Genomic DNA, 15,380 nt, shown 5'->3' with positions numbered 1-15,380 from the left:
ATTATCAGAAGGTTTAGAAGATAAGGCCAAGAAAGAGAGTAAAGAAAAACAGATAAATTGGAATCGGGAGACAAATGATAAAATTAGTACACCAATATGGGAGGTTTAACATTTGATTAGTGGGAGTAGGTAAGAGAATTAAAAAAAAAAAAAGGAAAAAAAAAAACAAACCAAAAACTAGACACTATATTATCAAATTCTATAAGAAAATATTCCAGAACTGAAGGACATGAGTCTCCAGAAAGAAGGGACTTATAATGCCCAGAAATGTAAAGACCCACACCAAGGCTCATTATCATGTCTTTGCAGAATACTGGGAATAGGGATTCTGTAAAGCTGAAAGAGAGAAAGTTACATACAATGATTGGAAATTAAAGTGAATTGCCTCTGAATAGCAAAATTAGAAGCTAGAAAAGAAAAGTAAAATGCTTTCAAAATTCCGAGCATGAATTATTTCTTAACTCAAATTCAATAGGAGCCAAAATTTCAACGAAGTATAAGGAAGAACAAAAATATTTTAAGCCCAACAAAGTCAAAAAAGTTAGCTCCCATGTACCCTTTGTTTAGTAAATTCCTGGAGGATATACTCCCCCAAACAAGGGAATAAACTAACAAAACAAAAGACATGAGATTAAGAATACAGGAGATTCAACTGAGGAGACAAGAAAAAAGAATTTCAAAGGTGATGGGGAAAAAAAAAAGTACTAGATGATAATATCTAGGCAAAGAAAAACCAATGAAGGAACCTCCAGAAGGATTTCTTCAGGGGTAAAATATTGAACTAATAGATAATCTACCAGGTTTGCCAATGCAGAAAACTGTACAGAGAGATGTAGTACAGAGTTTGTGATATATGAAGAGATGGTTAGCCCGATATTCAAAGTAAAACTGAAAAAGAGCCCTTTATGAAAGCCAGAAGAAATAAAATGAATTGTCAGCACCAAACAATATTTATGGATTGTATTTATTCCCTATGTCTGCTGTAATAAATTGCCACAAACTTGGTGACTTAAAACAACACACATATATGCTGTTATAGTACTAGACATCAGAAGTCCAAAATTAGTTTCACTGAGTGTGCTGATTTGGATGTATTATGTCCCCCAAAATACCATGTTCTTCAATGTAATCTTGGGGCAGACGTATTAGTGTTGATTAGGTTGGAATCTTTGGAGTAGGTTGTTTCTATGGAGATGTGACCCACCCAACTGTGGGTAATACCTTTGATGAGATTATTTCCATGGAGGTGTGGCCCTGCCCATTCAGCCTGGGTCTTGATTAGTTTACTGGAGTACTTTAAAAAGAGCCACACAGGCCCAGCTGCTCCTGCAGCTTAGAGAGATGTTTTGGAGATAGCCATTGAAAGCAGACTTTTGCTGACATTTTGAGGATACTAGCCCAGAGTTTGCCCCAAGAAGCTAAGCCTAGAGACATCTTGGAGAATGCCATTTTGAAATGCAGCCTGGGAGTAAGCAGGCACAAGCCATGTGCTTTCTGAGCTAACAGGTTTTCTGGATGCCAATGGCCTTTCTCTGGTGAATGTTTATTCCTTGGTTTGGATACTTTCATGCCTGTAGAATTGTAAATTTGTAACCATATAAATCCCCCTTTATAAAAGCCAGTCCATTTCTGGTATTTTGCGTAACAGCAGCATTAGCAAACCGGAACACTGGGCCAAAATCAAGGTATCAGCAGAGCCACTTCTCTCTCTGGAGGTTTGAAGGAAATATTCATTTCCTTGCCTTTTCCAATTTCTAGAGGTGCATTCCTTGCATTCCTTGGCTTGTGGTCCCTTCCTCCATCTTCAAAGCTAACAGTGTAGCATCCTACTTTAGTCCTCACATTGGCTGCTTTGCTGGGTCAGATTTCCCTCTTATGTGGATACTTGTGGTTATGTTTAGGGCCAACCCAGATAATCCAGTATAATCTCCCCATCTCAAGATCTCAATTTAATTTAATTGCCATATAAGGTAACATTCACAGGTTCCAGGGATTAGGACCTGGATATCTTTGGGGGCCATTACTCAGCTTACCACAATGATTTTAATAAAAACTCCAAATATGGGTTAATTAAAAATTGTGATTTAACTACATTAAGAAGATGGGAGGAGAGGAAGAAGAGGTGTAGATAGCCAAAATCTCATCTAACAGTTAATATATGTCAAAGTTAATTGAATCAGAAGAGAGCAAAAATTGCATATAATTTAGGATTATGAGATGAATACAAGAAGAGACAGCTAAAAATGTTAAAAGTGCTTACTTCTAGCTAATAGAATGTGAGCAGAAAACTAGTGTTGTTTTTTGTTTTTGTTAAAAAGCTTTTTTGCACTATTTGACGTTGCAAACTATGGACATGTGTTATATTGATAAAATCTAATTTTATAAAAGTTTTTTTTTTTTTTTAATGAAGGGTTTGGGATGAGTAATCTCTAAAATTTCCTGCTGTGAATATTCCATGATTCTGTTTCTTTTATGTTATTGTTTTAAATCAAAGCATCACAGCCTCTGAACTTTAAACACTATCAAGAAATCATCAACAACAATTATACTGGTACAGGAATTTCAGCTCAGAGTAAGCATGTAGGTGATTTGAAACTTTTCAAATGATAATTCTCTCTTAAACAGAGATCTGAGTGCTTTCCCTTTTTACGCTATCTTATAACCTGTGGTAGATTGCAAAAATATCACAAATTCTTCTACTCCATATGTTCATACCCTTGCAATGTGACTTGGCTGCTCTTCCCACTAAGAGCTGGAGTCTTCCTCCATCTTCCTGACCTTCTGACTTGATTTGGTTAATAAAGTACAGCAGAACCAATGTTGTGACAGTTCCAAGCCTACATCTCAAAAATATTTTGCTCTAGTTCTTGCAACTTTGCACATCTACCACATGAACAAGCATGGGATAGCTTACTGATAAAGAAAGACACCTGCCTTACTCAACCCCATTACTCTAGCCAGCAACCAGCCAAACTCTAGGAATAGAGCTAATAGCTAACTTGAAGCTGACCACAGACACATGAATGAACCTAGTCTGGATCAGAAGAACCACCCAATGGAGCCTAGCCCAAATAGAATCATGAGTTAAACAGATGGCTGTTGTTTTAAGCCATTAATTTGGGAGTTTTTGTTATGCAATGGAAGCCAACAAATAGGAGAAGGTTGTGGGAAGATGGAGGTATAGGAAGCTCCAGGAATCAATCTGCCTACCCAAACAACACTTGAACTAGCAGGAACTGTCTGAACTATTTTGAAACTCTGCAGTCTAGTACAATACTGGGCAGCATCTAGGGAAGAACTGGAGGAAGAGGCTGGTAAATTGCAGTAAATAACAGCATCCATCCAGTGCCTACCATTTCACATCCCCAACCACATGGCAGGCACTGGTGAGGACTGCATTCTGGGCGCCTGTGCAGCTTGCTGGAACCAAGGTGGGCTCTAAGGACCCAGTCCTTCAAAATCTGGGGTAGGGTAGTGTTCTAGTTTGCTAATGCTGCGGAATGCAAAACACCAGAGATGGATTGGCTTTTATAAAAAGGGGGTTTATTTGGCTATACAGTTACAGTCTTAAGGCCATAAAGTGTCCAAGGTAACACATCAGTAATCAGGTACCTTCACTGGAGGATGGCCAATGGCATCCGGAAAACCTCTGTTAGCTGGGAAGGCATGTGGCTGGCGTCTGCTCCAAAATTCTGGTTTCAAAATGGCTTTCTCCCAGGACGTTCCTCTCTGGCAAGCTTGCTCCTCTTCAAAACGTCACTCACAGCTGCACTCAGTTCCTTCTCTTTGAGTCAGCATGTTTATATGGCTCCACTGATCAAGGCCCACCCTGAATGGGTGGGGCCACACCTCCATGGAAATAGCCCATCAGTTATCATCTACAGTTGGGTGGGGCGCATCTCCATGCAAAAAACCTAATCCAAACGTTCCAACTTAATCCCCACTATTATGTCTGCCCCACAAGATTGCATCAAAGAATATGGCTTTTTCTGGGGGATGTAATACATTCAAACCAGCACAGGTAGTCTGATTGCTGATCAGCTACTTTAGATCACTGTGGGGCCAGATCTGAGGGTGGCCATAATTGCAAGCCCCATAAGGGAAGAGTGGCAGAGAGTTTGTGGTACTTTGAAGCTGTTATGTACCCCAGAAAAGGCCATGTTATTTTAATCTATCCCTGTGGGTGTAGACATGTTGTGAGTGGGACCTTTTTCTTTCAATTGAGATGTGACCCAGCCCATTCAGGATGGGTCTTAATACTTTTACTTGAGTCCTTCATGAGAGGATAAGAGAGAGATGAAACCAGGAGAAGCTCATAGAGAAACAGGCCCCTGGAGGAGCTGAGAGAGCCACCAAAGCCAGGAGCTGAAAGCAACAAAACCCGGGAAAGAAGGACGAGCAGACAGTGTCCATGTGCCTACCCATGTGACAGAGTGTCCCAGATGCTGGCAGCATTTGGACATTTTCATGGCCTCAGAACTGTAAATTTATAAATGAATAAATTCCCATTGTAAAAGCCAGCTTGTTCCTGGTATATTGCATTCCAGCAGTTTTAGCAAACCAAAACTGAGTTCTTAAAGAGGCAGTACCTTTTTTCTTTCTTTCTTCTCCTGACATTTTCATTCCATGTTTGGGAGCAAAAATAGTTTGGAAAAGTCACAAATTGAGGGCTCCAGCTCTCAACAACAACGACAATAACAACAAAAATGCTTGCAAATCCAGAGGAGTTGGAGTACTAGATTTCCAGAGTTTCAACAACATAATACTCAGAATGTCCAGTTCTCAACAAAAAATCACAAAAAACCAAGAAACAAAAAAGTAAGGCCCACTCAGAGGAAAAAAATAATTTGACAGTAATCATCTCTAGGGAGTCACATACATTAGAACTATTAGTCAAAGACTTTAAATCAATCAACTGTGTCCAATGAGCTAAAGAAAACCATATATAAAGAACTAAAGGAAACTAGGAAAACATTGTCTGAGGGGAAAAAAAGATGGAAATTATAAAAAGGAACCAAACAAATCAAATTTTGGAGATGCAACCTACAGTAATTGATATGAAAAACTCATTAGACAGAGTCAGTAGCAGATTTGGAGAAGCTGAAGAAAGGATCAGCAAACCTGAAGATAAGACAATAAAAATAATCAAGTGTGAGGAGCAGAAAGAAAAACTAATAACGAAATATGAACAGAGCCTGAGGGACATGTGGAACACCATCAAGCATACCAACATATGCATCTTTGGGTGTACCAGAAGGATAAGACAGAGAGAGAGAAAGGGGCAGAAAAAGGGTTTGGAGAAATAATAGCCAAAATTGACCAAATCTGATGAAAGACATGAATTTACACGCCCAGGATCCTCCAACAAACTTCAAGCAGGGTAGACTCTAAGAGTTCTGTGCCAAGACACATATAGTGAAATTGCCAAAATCCAAAGACAAAGGGGATTTCCCACATACCAGGGATCACCAATAAGAGTAACATTGGATTTCTCATCAGACACCATGGAGGCCAGAAGACAGTGGAATGGCATGTGTAAAGTCCTCGGGAAAAAAAAAGCTATCATTCAAGAATTTTATGTCTATCAAAATTATCTTTCAAAAATGAAAGAGATAGACTTCCAGGAAGATGGCGGAGTATGTGAGGCAGAACCGGCTTCTCCTCTGTGAAAGAAACTAGAGAAAGAGACCAGAGGATACCCAGGACTGCAGTTTAGGGGTATGACTGACCATAGAGGGTCCCCCACAGTACAAAGAGGGGATGCCAACAAAAACGTGAGTGAGATGGCAGTTCCAGGGATGCAGTAACTGTGTTCTCGTCACACTGCCTCATGGCCGGCAGCAACAAGACCACTGCCAAGCAAGGAAATGAGCAACAGCTCCCCACTCCCCTGAACTTACCTTGACAGTTTGATGGGGGTGACCTCCAAAGCCATACAGTAGGGAGCTCACATGAGGGAAACAAGCAGCCAGCATTTACTCTGCCCCCATGGCAGTGGGGGTGGGGGGGTGGGGCTGCACTGACAAGAAGTGGGGAAGGGAGAGGCCATACTGAGGATCAGAGTGGCTCCCACACCCCAGAGACAAGGCAGACTGGGAGCAGGCAGACAGGGCCCACGTTCCATCTGCAGGGTGCCCTTGAGCGGACTCACTGCCTACCTGCTCAGGGCCCACATGGCAGCCCCAGGGTGGTCAGTCCCTAGTGCACATGGAGAACCACTGCACTCATTGGTTCTTCACCCTGTTTGGACTCCACCCAGCTCTGAGGAGAAGTTTGGCTTGACAGTACCTCCAGTTCTTAGGTTAGGGAAACTGCTGGTAGGATTGGGAAACTGCATTCCAGCAAGCTGTAGCTTTACCAAATTATATAAAAATGCTCAAATAATCCTCTATTTCCCAAAATAACCTTATCAAGATAAGCAAATGCCACAAAGCCAACAGAAAATTACAAAGCACTTGAAGAATCTAGAAGATACAGACAAGCCAAATGAATAAATTCAAGAGCCAGAAGAGACACAAAACTTGGACTAATTAATTAAAGAAGTACAAACAAATCTCCAAAACAACTTCAATGAGATGGCTAAAGACATAAAGGAAATCAAGAAGACTCTACAACAGCATAAAGAAGAATTTGAAAGAGTAAATTAAAAAATAGCAGACCTTATGAAATAAAAGACACTGTGGATCAAATTAAAAACATACTAGAGAAATACAGTAGCAGATTTGAATAGGCAGAAGAAAGGATAAGTGAACTTGAGGACAGATAATTGAATGCGAGCACACAAAAGAACAAATGGGAAAAAAATTTAATTTAAAATGGATCTCAGAGAAATGATGGAAAATATGAAGTGAACAAATATAAGAAGCACTGGTGTCCCAAGAGGAGAAGGGAAGGTGTGCTTTTTTGGATGCACTGTGTCCCCCGAAACGCCATTGTCTTTGATGCAGTCTTGTGTGGACAGTTGTTTTAGTGTTGATTAGATTGTAATTCTTTGAGTGTTTCCATGGAGATGCAACCCACCTAATTGTATGTGATAACTCTGATTAGATAATTTCCATGGAGGTGTGGCCCTACACATTCAGCTTGGACCTTGATTCGTTTACTAGAGCACTATAAGCTCAAACAGAAAGAGCGAGCTTGCTACAGCCAAGAGGGACACTTTGAAGAATGCACAGGAGCTGAGAGAGGAGCTGCAGCTTACAGGAACATTTTGGAGATGGTCTTTGAAAGCAGTCTTTTGCTCCTGAGAAGCTAAGAGAGGACAAATGCCCCAAGAGCAACTAAGAGTGACATTTTTGAGGAGCTGCAGCCTAGAAAGGAATGTCCTGGGAGAAAGCCATTTTGAAACCAGAACTCCGGAGCAGATGCCAGCCACATGCCCTCCCAGCTAACAGAGGTTTTCCAGATGCCATTGGCCATCCTCCAGTGAAGGTACCTGATTGTTGATGCATTACCTTGGACACTTTATGGCCTTAAGGCTTTAACTGTGTAACCAAATAAACCCTCTCTTATAAAAACCAATCCATTTTTGGTATTTTGCATTCTGGCAGCATTAGGAAACTGGAACAGAAGGGTAAAAGGCTATGTTTCAAAACATAGTTGGGGAAAACTTCCCAACCCTTCTAAATGACATAACTATGCAAATAAAAGATGCCCAAACGAATCCCAAATAGAAAAAATCTAAATAAACTCACTCCAAGACATATACTGATTAGATTGTCAAATGATGAAGAGGAGAAACTTCTGAAAGCAACAGGAGAGAAACAATTCACCACATACAAGGGAAACAACATAAGATTAAATACTGACTAGCCAGTGAGCACCATGGAGGCAAGAGGCGGTGGTATTACATATTTAAGATTCTGAAAGAGAAAAATTGTCAGCCAAGAATTTTTTTTCCAGCAAAGCTGTTCTTCAAAATTGAGGGAGAGTTTAACATTTTGACAGACAAACAAATGCTGAGAGAATTTGTTAAGAAGAGACCTGCCCTAAAAGAAATAATAAAGGGAGCTTTATCAGCTGAGAAAAAAGAAAAGAGGGAGAGGTCTGGAGAAGAGCAAGAAATGAAGAGTATTAGTAAGGGAACCAAAAAGGGAAAAAAAAGAGAGAGAGGAAAAAAATAAATCTAACAACTAAAATCAAAGAATAAGATGGCTGATTCAAGAATCCCTTCACAGTAATAACTTTGAATGTGAATGGATTAAACTCTCCAATTAAAAGATACAGACTGGTAGAATGGATTAAAAAGTATGATCCGTCAACATGCTGTTTGCAAGAGACTCATCTTAGACCATGCAACACAAAGAGACTGAAAGTGTAAAGATAGAAAAAAATATTCTATGCAAACTGCAACAAAAAGAAAGCTGGGTTAGCTATACTAATATCGGACAAAGTATACATTAAATGCAAAGATGTCATAGAGACAAAGAAGGACATTATGTCTTAATAAAAGGGACAATTCATCAAGAAGAAACAACAGTCATAAATGTTTATGCACCCAATCAAGGAGCTCCAAAATACATGAGACAAATGTTAGCTAAACTGAAGACAGCAATAGACATGTCTGCAATAATAGTGGGAGACTTCAATACACCACTCTCTTCTATGGATAGAACAATAGAGGATCAATAAGGAAATTGAGAACATAAGCAATATGTTAAATGAATTAGACCTAACAGACATATATAGATTATTACATCCAAAGTATCAGGTTATACATTCTTCTCTAGCACCCACAGAACATTCTCCAGGATAGATAACATTCTGGAGCACAAAACAAGTCTTAATAAATTAGAAAGATTGAAATTATTTGAAGCATATTCTCTGACCGTAATGGAAGCAACTAGAAATAAATAACCATGAAAGGGTCAGATCTTTCACAAATATATGGAGGTTAAACAACACACTCCTAAATAACCAGAGGGTCAAAGAGAAATTGCAAGAGAAGTTGGTAAATATCTAGAGATGAATGAAAATGAGAATACAACATAACAAAACCTGTGGGATGCAGTGAAGGCGGTGCTGAGAGGGAAATTTATATCTCTAAATGCATATATCAAAAAGCAAGAAAGAGCTATAACCAAAGACCTAACTGAACAACTGAAGAGGCTACAGAATGATCAGCAAACTAACACTAAAGCAAGTAGAAGAGAAGAAATAACAAAGTTTAAAGCAGAAATGAGTGAGATCAAGAAGAAGAACAACAACAACAAAACAAAATAACAGAGAATAGATAAAACCAAAAGTTGGTTCTTTGAGAAGATCAACAAGATGGGCAGACCCTTAGAGAGACTGAAAAAGTGCAAAAGAGAGAAGACCCAAATAAACAGAATCAGAAATGAGAAGGGGATAATTACCATGGATCCTGAAGAAATAAAACAAAATCATTAAGAGGATATGATGAACAAACTATATGCCAACAAGCTAGACAATTTAGAGGAAATGGACAATTTCCTGGAAACACATGAACAACCTAGACTGACTCAAGAAGAAATAGAAGACCTCAATAAACCAATCACAAGTAAAGAGATCCAATCAGTCATCAAAAATCCACCTACAAATATAAGCCCAGGGCCAGATGGCTTCACAGGGGGAATTTTACCAAACTTTCCAAAAAGATTTGATACCATAACTGCTTAAACTCTTTCAAAAAAATCAAAGAAAATGGAACACTACCTAACTCATTTTATGAAGCTGATATCTTTCTGATACCAAAACAAAAAAAGATACTACAAAAAAGGAAAACCATAGGCCAATCTCCCTAATGAACATAGATTCAAAACTTCAAAAAACAAAACGAAATAAAACAAAAAAAACAAATAAAACAAAAAAACTTGCAGATTGAAACCAAAGGCACATTAAAAGAATTATGCACCATGACCAAGTGGGGTTCCTTACTGGCATGCAAGGGTGGCTCACCACAAGAAAATCAACTAATGTAATTCAACACAATAACAAATGGAAAGGGAAAAATCAAATGATATCTAAATAGATGCTGAAAAACTATTTGACAAAAGTCAATAACCCTTTTTGATAAAAACACTTCAGAAGATAGGATTTGAGGGAACCTTCCTCAATATGATAAAGGGCATTGTCTTAGTTTGCTAATGCTGCAGAATGCAAAACACCAGAGATGGATAGGCTTTTATAAAACGGGGGTTTATTTCACTACACAGTTACAGTCCTAAGGCCACAAAGCGTCCAAGGTAACACCTCAGCAATCGGGTACCTTCACTGGAGGATGGCCAATGGCGTCCGGAAAACCTCTGCTGGCTAGGAAGGCAGCTGGCATCTGCTCCAAAGCTCTGGCCTCAAAACTGCTTTCTCCCAGGACGTTCCTCTCTAGCAAGCTTGCTCCTCTTCAAAACATCACTCCCAGCTGCACTCCATTTAGTCTCTTTGAGTCAGCACGTTTATATGGCTCCCCTGATCAAGGCCCACCCTGAATGGGCAGGGCCACGCCTCCATGGGAGTATCCCACCAGAGTCACCACCCACAGCTGGGTGGGGCACATTCCAAGCAAATCTAATCAGCACCAAAAGTCTGTCCCACAAGACTACATCAAAGATAATGGCGTTTGGGGGACAAAATGCATTCAAACCGGCACGGGCATATATGAAAAACACACAGACAGAGAGGCTGAAAGCCTTCCCTCTAAGATCCAGAATGAGACAAGGATTTCCACTGTCACTGTCAGATATATTAACGTTAGAAAATTCATAGACATGGGAATGGATAAGTGTGACAATTGTTTGTTAATGGGATTATAAGTATTAGAGCTCTTTTGAAGGTGAATAGAATTGAAAAGGGTTGTTTAAAGGCATATTTCCTACAGATCAGCATCACAAATAGAGAGAGGTGCTTGCATGATATATTTCTAAGTTATGGCACTAGCACAGAGTTTAAAAGAGAAGAGTATATGGGAAAAAAGAAGAGTATGTGGGAAAAGTCTATCTGTTGCCTACTAGAAACTATATTTAATAGGAATACCATACTAGTACCACACAAATATCGGAACAAATAATTAAGGGCTGACAAGAGCTATGAGGTGTTTTGGTTCATAGAATTGTTTAAAATTGAGAGTGATTAGGATTGTATGACTAATGATAATGTGAGATATGGATGGACTATCATGGATATAACATACGCTCTGTGAACTTAGGAACCCCCTAATTCATAAGTCAGGCCCTCAATCGTGAGGCTTGTTCAGTTGGAACTTATCATTGTAAAGGGGAGGCTAAGCCCTCCTATAATTGTGTCAAGGAGTCACCTCCAGAGAACCTCTTTTGTTGCTCAAATGTGGACTTTCTCTCTCTACGCCTAACTCTGCAAATAAATCCATTACCTTCCCCATGATGTGGGACAGGACCCCCCACGAGGATGAGTCTTCCTGGCAACATGGGACACAGATTCCAGGAATGAGCCTGACCCTGGCATCATGGGATTGAGAATCCCTTTTTGAACAAAAGAGGGAAAAGAAAGGCAACAAAATAAGGTTTCAGTGGCTAAGAGAATTCAAATATGGTCAAGAGGATGTCCTGGAGGTTACTCTTATGTAAGCTTAAGCTAGATATGCCAAATGACCACAGTATGATAAACCCAAGTCAACAGTAGTCCTGAATACCTTAATGAATACCCAGATCCCTATCTGAGACTCTATAAAAGTTTCACTCACTAAGTATATTTTTCAGAAACATAAATCCTTCAGAGAACGTCTATGTCAGCTAAGTCCCAAAAACCCAGACGCCATAGCCTCTTCAAGAACATCAACCAGATGTGTCCCCTTTTCTCATAAAGTTGATACCCTTTATCAATATGAACAAGTTAGGGTGATCACTGCCTAGACATCCCTGAAGATCAGGAAAGTGATGAAACTAGAGGAAGGAGTAGAAACAGACAAGATGGAAGTTAACAAAGGATTATGAATACTGAATCTCTAATTTTCTTTTTCTTAGTTGCTCGGGTATTAGAATAGCTAGAAGGAAAGAATTGTAATGATGGAACTATAACTCATAGCATCCTTTGAAATTTGTTCTGTAGCTACTTGTTAAGTTATAATTTGAAAGCTATCAAAAAAAAAAATGAAAGAGAACTTAAAAACATTTACAGATACCTGAAGTGGAAAGTGTTCTGTGCTGGTTTGGATCTGTTAGGTACCATATAAAAGACTGTCTTCTTTTAACCCAATCTTGTGGGGGGAAACTGTTGTGGATGGGGCCTTTTGATTAGATTATTTCCATGGAGATGTGAGACCCCACCCATTCAAGGTGGGTCTTGATTAGTTTACTGGATTTCTTAAAAGAGCCCAAGGAGAGAAAGAGAGAGCTCAGTGCTGACACATACCCAGATGCTTGGGATTGAAGGCAGAAAGACATTTGGAGATGCTAAGCTAAGAGATGAAATTCAGAGTTTGCCCCCAGGAGAAGCAAGAAGAACCCACAGGTGCTGAGAATACTCAGAGATGCTGTATTAGTTAGGGTTCTCTAGGGAAACAGAATCAACAAGAGATATCTACAAATATAAGATTATAAAAGTGTCTCACACAACTGTGGGAATGCACAAGTCCAAACTCCATAGAGCAGGCAGCAGACTGGTAACTCCAATGAAGATGTTTGATGAACTCCTCAGGCAACAAACTGGCAACTTCAGTGAACTCCTCAGGAAACGTTTCACTGGTCAACCGAAGAAGTGAAGGTCCTCTGTCTGTCTTGCTTTAAAGTCTTCAACTGATTGGATTAAATCCAGCTGATTGCAGTCTCTCATTGTGGAAGACATGCCCTTTGTTGATGTAATCAGTCACAGCTGTAGCCAACTGACTGATGATTTTAAAAACTAGCCTTCTGGTTTATTAATGAGCCACAAGTGTCCTTGCAGTAATGGTTAGGCCAGTGCTTGCTTAACCAGACACCTGGATACCATCACCTGGCCAAGCTCACACATGAACCTAACCATCACAGATGCTTGGACAGAGATGCAGTGGGAAAACAAGCAGAGAGCCGAGAGAAGCTGAGAGAGACAGTTTGGAGAGAAGCTATGATATGTAATCTGGAGTTTGCTCCCAGGAAAAGCTAAGAGAGAAGCTAAGACAGGAGCCCAGAGACATTTTGGAGAAAGCCAGATAAACAAGAAGCTAAACCTAGAAGAGGACTAGCAGATTCTGGCCATGTGCTTTCCCATGTGACACAGGAACCCCAGATGCCATCGGCCTTTCTTTGGAAAAAGTTATTCATCCTATTGATGCCTTAATTGAGACATTTTCATGGCCTTACAACTGTAAATTTGTGAACAAATAAACCCCCATCATAAAAGCCAATCCATTTCTGGTTTATAGCACTTTGGCAGCTTTAGCAAACTGGAACAGGTTTGTTACCAGAAGACCTGCCCTACAAGAAATGCTAAAGAGATTCCTTTGGGTTGAATAAAGGGACACTGGACAGTAACTCAAAGCCGTAGAAAGAAATGAAGAACATTGGTAAAGGTAACTACATAGGTAAATATAAAATCCTGTATTGTACATTTGGCTTGTGACAACTTTTTTCCCTCTATATGGCTTAACAGGCAAATGTGTAAAATAACATTATAGATTTATGTTAATGGTCAGACAATGTATAATCATCATCTGAGACAATGACAATATAATGGGAAAGGGACAGATATATAGGAATAGAGAGTTTGTATAATACTGAACGTAGGGTGGTGTTCTGGTTTGCTAATGCTGCTGTTTTGCGAAACACCAGAAATGGGTTGGCTTTTATAAACGGGGTTTATTTGGTTACAAAGATAGAGTCTTAAGGCCATAAAGTGTCCAAGATAAGGCATCAACTATTGGGTACCTTCACTGCAGGATAGCCAGTGGCATCCAGAAAACCTCTGTTAGCTGGCAAGGCACGTGGCTGGCGTCTGCTCCAGAGTTCTGGTTTCAAAATGGCTTTCTCCCAGGATCTCTAGGCTACAGCTCCTCAAAAATGTTACTCTTAGTTGCTCTTGGGACATTTCTCCTCTCTTAGCTTCTCCGGAACAAAAGTCTGCTCGAAAGGCCATCTCCAAAATGTCTTTGTAAGCTTCAGCTCCTCTTTCAGCTCCTGTGCATTCTTCAAAGTGTCCCACTTGGCTGTAGCAAGCTTGCTCTTTCTGTCTGAGCTTATATAGTGCTCTAATAAACTAATTAAGGCCCATGCTGAATGTGCAGGGCCATACCTCCATGGAAATTATTAATCAGAGTTATCACCTACAGTTGGGTGGGTTGCATCTCCATGGAAACACTCAATCAAAAAATTACAGTCTAATCAATACACACAATTGCATCAAAGACAATGACATTTTGGGGAACATAATACATTCAAACTGGCACAGGTCGTATTAATTAAACTAGGTTATTAGTTAAAGATGATCATTGTATTTACAAAGGTAACCACTCAGAAAAAAACCAAAAACAGAAAAAAGGAAAGAAGGGACTCAAAATATTATGCTACAAAAAAACAAAAGAGTAAATACAAAAAAAAAAGGCAATAATAGATTAATTGAGGAACAAAAACATACTAGACATACAGAAAACAAATAGCTAAATGGCAAAGGAAAATTGTGTCTTCTCAATTATTAACTTAAATGTCAATGGATTAAACTCCCCTGTTAAAGGGTATAGATTGGCAGATTGGACAAAAAAGCATGACCCATCTATATGCTGTCTATAAGAGACTCTAAGTACAAAGATACAAATAGGTTGAAGTAGAAGAGTGGGAAAAGATATTCCATGCAAACAATAATCAAAAAAGAGCTAACCTAGACAAAGTAGACTTGAAGTCAAAAAAGATTTTAAGAGACAAAGAACAATATTATATATTGATAAAATGTTCACTCCAGCAAGAAGATTTAACAATTATAAGCATAATGCATCTCACAACACTACCCTGACATATATGAAGCAAAAATTGACAGAATTTAAGGGAAAAATACATAGTTCTACAGTAATAGTTGAAGTCTTCAATACACCATGAACATGTAAACAACAAGGGATCAACAAGGGAATAGAGGATTTGAACAATGCTATTAACCAATTAGACCTAATGGACATATATAGAACCCTTCACTCAACAATAGTGGAATACACATTCTTCTCAAGTGCACATGGAATATTCCAGGAAAGGCCACAAATCTAATCTTATATATAAAAATCAAATCTTAATAAATATAAAAATATCAAAATCATATAAAGTATCTTCTCAGACCACAATGGAATAAAGCTGAAAATCAATAACAGAAAGAAAACTGGAAAATTTATAAATATGTACAAATTAAATAACACACTCTTAAACAACCAATGGGTCAAATAAGAAATCACAAGGGAATCAGCAAATATCTTTAGATGAATGAAACAAAAATAC

The sequence above is a fragment of the Choloepus didactylus genome, chromosome 6 (genome assembly GCF_015220235.1).
Source record: "Choloepus didactylus isolate mChoDid1 chromosome 6, mChoDid1.pri, whole genome shotgun sequence".
NCBI classification, from domain to species: domain Eukaryota; kingdom Metazoa; phylum Chordata; class Mammalia; order Pilosa; family Megalonychidae; genus Choloepus; species Choloepus didactylus.
This window is presented reverse-complemented; position numbering follows the sequence as displayed.